This window comes from Pteropus medius, unplaced genomic scaffold, assembly GCF_902729225.1.
Source record: "Pteropus medius unplaced genomic scaffold, Ma_sr-lr_union100, whole genome shotgun sequence".
NCBI lineage: Eukaryota > Metazoa > Chordata > Mammalia > Chiroptera > Pteropodidae > Pteropus > Pteropus medius.
The window spans coordinates 17,967,168-17,972,843 of record NW_024344378.1 but is presented as its reverse complement, the minus strand read 5'-3'; the positions used below and the strand labels follow the sequence as shown (position 1 = coordinate 17,972,843).

Genomic DNA, 5,676 nt, shown 5'->3' with positions numbered 1-5,676 from the left:
CTCTGTATAGTATGCCTATACTAGGACCCACAATTGCAGCCCTAGATATAGATCCAAGAGAAATTAGTACATATGTCCACTAGAAAATGTACACAAATATTTACACGGCATTATTCATAATAACTCAAAACTGAAAGGCACTCTAAGGTCCACCGATGCTGAATGGGTCAATAAGTGGTATTACATTCAAACAATAGAATACTATATACCAATGTTAAAGAACAAACAACTATTACATGTAACAAACTGGATGAACACACAATGCTGAACAAAAAAAAAGACAGATTCTTAGGGCACATACTGTATGATTCATTTACATAAATTTCAAAATAGCCCAAATTAATCTATGGTGCTAGTGGTTATATTAGTCGTTGCCCCTGAGAAGTATGAACTGGAAGGGGACACAAAGACCTGTGCGGTGCTGGAAATGGTCTCCAGCTTGATCTGGGTAAAGGTTTTAAGCTATGTGTTAAGAGTTGTGCATTTCATTGCATGTGCATTATACCCTGCTGTAGACTGAATGTTTGTGTTCCCCCCAAAGTTCATATGTTGGAACCCTAATCCCCAATGTGATAGCATTTGGAGATGGGGACTTTGAGAGGTAATTAGGTCATAAGGGTGGAGCCCTCCCGATGACATTAGTGCCCTTACAAGAAAAGACATGTCAGAGCTTGTTTCTTCCCCCCAGCCCCACCAGACCCATCCATACTGGCACCCTGATCTCAGAGTTACCAGCCTCTAGAACTATGAGAAATAAATGTCTGTTGTCTAAGCCACCCAGTCTGTGATATTCTTATTATAGTAGCCAGAATTGACTAAGACATACCTAAATAAAAAAGAAAAAAAAAATGAATGAAATAAAAGTAAACAAATTGGCCTGGATAAATCTTCGTAAGATTCTGGTGAGTAAATGCAATGCATGTTATAGAAGGATATTTACAGTATATCATTTCAGCAAATGTTAAAGAAACAATAGTATATATATATATATTGTGTGTGTGTGTGTGTGCGTGTTTAAGGATATATACATCTGCGCTTAAAGTATTAAAATGGACAGGAAGGAGCGACTTCAGGATGGTAATTACTTCTAATAAGAGAAGGGAACCAAAAGATTCTGTAAAATACAGTAATACATGTCTTTAAAAAAAAGAATTGAATGTCCCAATATTCATGGCAGCACAATTTACAAAAGCCAAGATATGGAAGCAGTCTAAAAGCCCATCAACAGATGATTGGATAAAGAAATTATGGTTCATATATACAGTGGAATATTATTAAGCCATTAAAAAAAAAATGAAATCCTACCATTTGCAATGACATGGATGGACCTAGAAGTTATTATGCTGGGTGAAATAAGTCAGACAGAGAAAGATAAATACCATATGATTTCACTTATATGTGGAATCTAAGGAACAAAAAGAACAAACTAATCAAAAACAGACTCACCAATATAGTGGACGATTGGGTGACGGATAGAGGGGACGGAGGTTGGGAGGCTGAGAGAATGGGGTGAAGGGCTAAAGAGTACAAATTAGTAGTTGATAGCTGGGCATGGGGATGGGGAGCACGGCATAGGGAATGCAGTTAGCATTTTTTTTTTTTAGGCGAGGCAACCCTTGGTTGACCTCACAGATTGCAAGGACCTTGTCAGCTTACAATCCCTTATTTTTTACTTTTTACGCCTACAGCACCTGTTCTTCCTAGGTGATCTCCCATCCAAATACTAACCAGGCCCAACTATGCTTAGCTTCTGAGATCAGACGGGATCGGGCTTGTTCAGGCTGGCATGGCTGTAGACTGCAGTTGGCATTAATATGATGGCTAGGTGGAGGGTCAGAGAAGGAGGGAGCAATTGGGGGGATCATTTTATGAACTATATAGATATCTAACCAATGTACTGTATACTTGAAACTAATTTAAATAAATAAATATTAAAAAAAGAATTGAATGTGGTAAAAGGCTAATATTTGTTAAAACTGCCTAGTGAGAACTTATTTTTCATATTGCTCTCTGTGTGCTGTGAAGTGTGTTTGAAATATTCATGATATTTAAATAATTTATTATACATGAAAAATACAAAAATCAGTGAGGACAATGAATGTGCTCTGATAAGCACAGAAATCAGAAGTTGGTGGTTACGAATGTCAGTTCCAGTTTTATATTACTGTCAGTAATCAATTTCTATATTTTGTTAGTGTTGCACAGCATCAAGTAATTCTTGATTCTCAGGAAAAAAGAGGCCTGCAAACAGTAACAGTCTTTAAACAACTTGTCTTGCAGGCTTCTGACACTCGTCAATGAGTCTGATCCAGAAGCTTGAAAGAAGAGTAATAAGAATTTTCTGTTCAAAGTTGTATTACTAATACTATCTAACAACTGCTCACATTCTTAAATTGATTCCATTTCAAGGGGGTCAACAAAGGGCTCTGCTGCTAGTTTTTACCTTCATTGTTCAGGGAGAAAGACTTTTCTTGTAACTTTATGTGATGTTGAATGGTGCCGTTTTAAAAATCTGGTGTATCGATATCAGTAAAATCTTAATGTGTCATTACTACATTTTTGCCAACATTTCATAGAGTGGTTTTAAAAAAATCTCCCTTATAATAGCTTTTTCTGAATATATATATATATCAGAGGAGTGTGGTGGCAAAGGGGGAATGTGAGTGTGGGTTTGGATTCATGCTCTCCCCTTATTCTTCGTGCCACCTTTGCAAGTTATTTGACCTTTCTAAGCTTCAGTTTCTTGCCTATAAAATGGAGATAATAATGCTCACCGTATGGGGTCATTGTCTGATGAACATGAGATAATTCATGTAAAACAGCCCAATGCAGACACATGGTAAATCCTCAGTAAATGTTAGTTGTTATTATTATTATTCACTAAAATAAGCACCATTTGTTCTCGGGTCCTGCTGGTTTATACAGATGTACGTAAGTTTAATCTTCAAGAACACTTCATAACAACTGAGTACATACTCTGCGGATAGGATAGACCAGTGCTCTGCGCTCGGGGGACTTGCATTTCTAGTGCTATTTGTGCATTTGCAAATTTCTCTGTGGGCAGAATGATCGGGCAGAGGTTATCGTTGCTCTTTCACAGCAGCCTGCTCTATGTTCTTGCTGCCCTGCTACGAATAGGTCTTAATAACAGCTTGAAGTTTCCTAAGCTTTTCCTTAGTATGTCCTTCTCCTTCGTGTGCGACGTGTTATTTATATGTGGCGCTGTCAGTGCACTGTCGTCGCCAGACTTCTTTGCATATGTTTTTTTCAAAAATATTAAGCTGTTCATTTTCCGTGGAATGAAATGGAAAGCCTGGTTTTCATGCTCCACTGTGTTTAGTTTCACAATGGTATTGCGATTTGGCAGGGTCTGTAAAAATAATTTGCAAAATTTACTACACGAAACATATTTAGGCCTTGGATCATTTTTATTGCCATAAAAGGTGACTCCTTAAAACAGCGAAACATCACCATGCTCCCTTGTCTTGAGTGGCTCTGCATGAACATTTTCGGCACACTATGATCATAAACTATTGTCAGTGAGGCTGACGCTTTACAAGCATTGGTCTAAGGTGAAATATTTGACATGTTGGTGTGATTAAACTTATTGTACCCATCATCAAATCTTCTTAAATGACTTATTTTTCACCAGTGAAATTCATTTTCAGTTTTAAGGATAATTGTGTAAGTCCACTTGAAGGAAATATGCCTTAGCTATTCAGGCACTCTTATCTAATAGGTATAGCAGGACAGGCCTCGAAGAGAAGTGTAACATGTAAACTAGTTATTGTGAGAATGACTGTTGAACTATATATAGTGAGTATATTAGCCCTGTGGTCACCAATGTATTCCCATTTGGAATTACAAACACATTTGATGTGCACATTATTATCTGAGCTTTCAACATAGTTAAAACATAGTTTTGAATAATCAATTTTTAAGGAGGAATGTGTAATAAGATCTTTTTAATGTGAAAAGATTTATAGATGTGTATCAGGCACTGTCAGTGTCTCGTCCATTTCCCCTCGGCCACCCCAGAGACCAGAAGCTTCAGCAGAGTTTCCTTATGCAATGGTGGCCCCCTCCTTCAAGGATCTGTTCCTCTTTCAGGGCTGGATGCTCTGGAAGCTATGGCCCCTACGAGCAACCTGCAACCAATGAGGGACTGGAGTTGGTGAATAAATCCCCCAACTTCTTTGTCCCTTGGACAATTCTGAGGTGTGTTCTACAGCCTCTCAAGGGGGCACAGTGGGGTTGAGTTCCAGTGGCCCACAATGCTAACCTGTTCATTAACACACCTTCATGGACTTTCTCCCTTTCCTGTGTCACTTTCCCACTCCCTCACCATGCTTCTTTGGATCGTGTCCCTCCAAAATTACTTGCATTCAGATCATCGACATGGGGACTGGTTTGAGGGGACCTCACAGTTAGATACTATGCAATACACATTACACGATGTGGAGGGATTCAGGCTGATAAGGGTGAAGTAGGCACAAATCAAAGTGGGTGTCCAACTCACAATAGTTCTCCGACTTATCACATATACACTACTTCTTTCCTTTTGAAGAACTGTTCCCTTCCCAAAGGGAACTGCCTCCTTGGCCATAGTGATTGGTTGGCATTGGGCATGTGATCCAAGCCACTGATAATACCTCATACCATGACAACTGCGATAGGTCCATGGAGAGAACATAACCCACACTGGACTAATCAGAGGCCATTCCTATGATCTAACTGGTGCTATGGGAAGAGAACCTCTTTTCTCCCAGAGCTATGAAGCTATGAGCCCAGTGAGAGCTGACCTCATCCATCTCTCTCACCACACAGAGAAGCCTGCTCACAGAGACAGGGGATATAGCGAATTCTCAAGAAAGGCCGAATTCTCAAGAAGGGCAGGAGATGAGTGACAAAAGCATCTTCATGGCATTTGAATCCCTAAGAATTCTGTCCCTCCCCACAGTTTGGTTATATAGGCTTCTGTATACCTTGCCATAGCTAGCTAGAGTCGAGTCTTTATCATTCACAGCAAAAGAAACCAATAACAGATGTTTCACTCTGGGACAGAAAGTTGGGTTGGGAGTGACGATGAGGGGTAAAGGGGTAGCTCTTCAGATACTGTGTTTTTCAGTCCTTCAATTTCCATTTCGTTCTTTTTTAGTTGCTAGATCTCACCTGAATTTCTCATCTCTTCACCCAATATATGCACCTTTTACTGTAGAATCTTGAACACATTTATCAAAGTTATTTTATGGCTCATATTTTCCTTTTTCTTCACATATCTAGTAATTTCTGTATAGTGAACATTGTGAACGTGTTCTAGAGACTAGACTCTAATATTCCTCTGGAAAGTGTTTTCCTGCAATTAGGTAGGGAAATTATTGGTGGATCACATCACTTAAAGCTTGCTTTTAGGTTTTGTTAGGATGGGTCTATTTTAGTTTTAACTCTAGTGCTAGGGTGAATGCCTTAGTCAGGTATGTAGTCTTTACTCTGAGAGTTTAGTGTGGTCCTTCCCTAGTTTCAGTTGATAGCTTGAGCTGATTACCCTAAAATTTGGTGAGACTTTCAGGTCCAAACTCGGTCTCTCCTGTGACATGCAACTGCTGAAATCTCTGTTCAATCTCTTTCAGTCATCAGCTACTGTTTTCCCCTTGAACTCCTTGAAATCTCACCTGG

General features: G+C 39.2%; 1 pseudogene; it reads right to left on the bottom strand.

Annotated features, from left to right (window-relative positions):
* Window positions 1-1,679: 1,679 nt before the first annotated feature.
* On the bottom strand, window positions 1,680-1,798 carry LOC120610071 (uncharacterized; annotated as a pseudogene).
* Window positions 1,799-5,676: the final 3,878 nt, after the last annotated feature.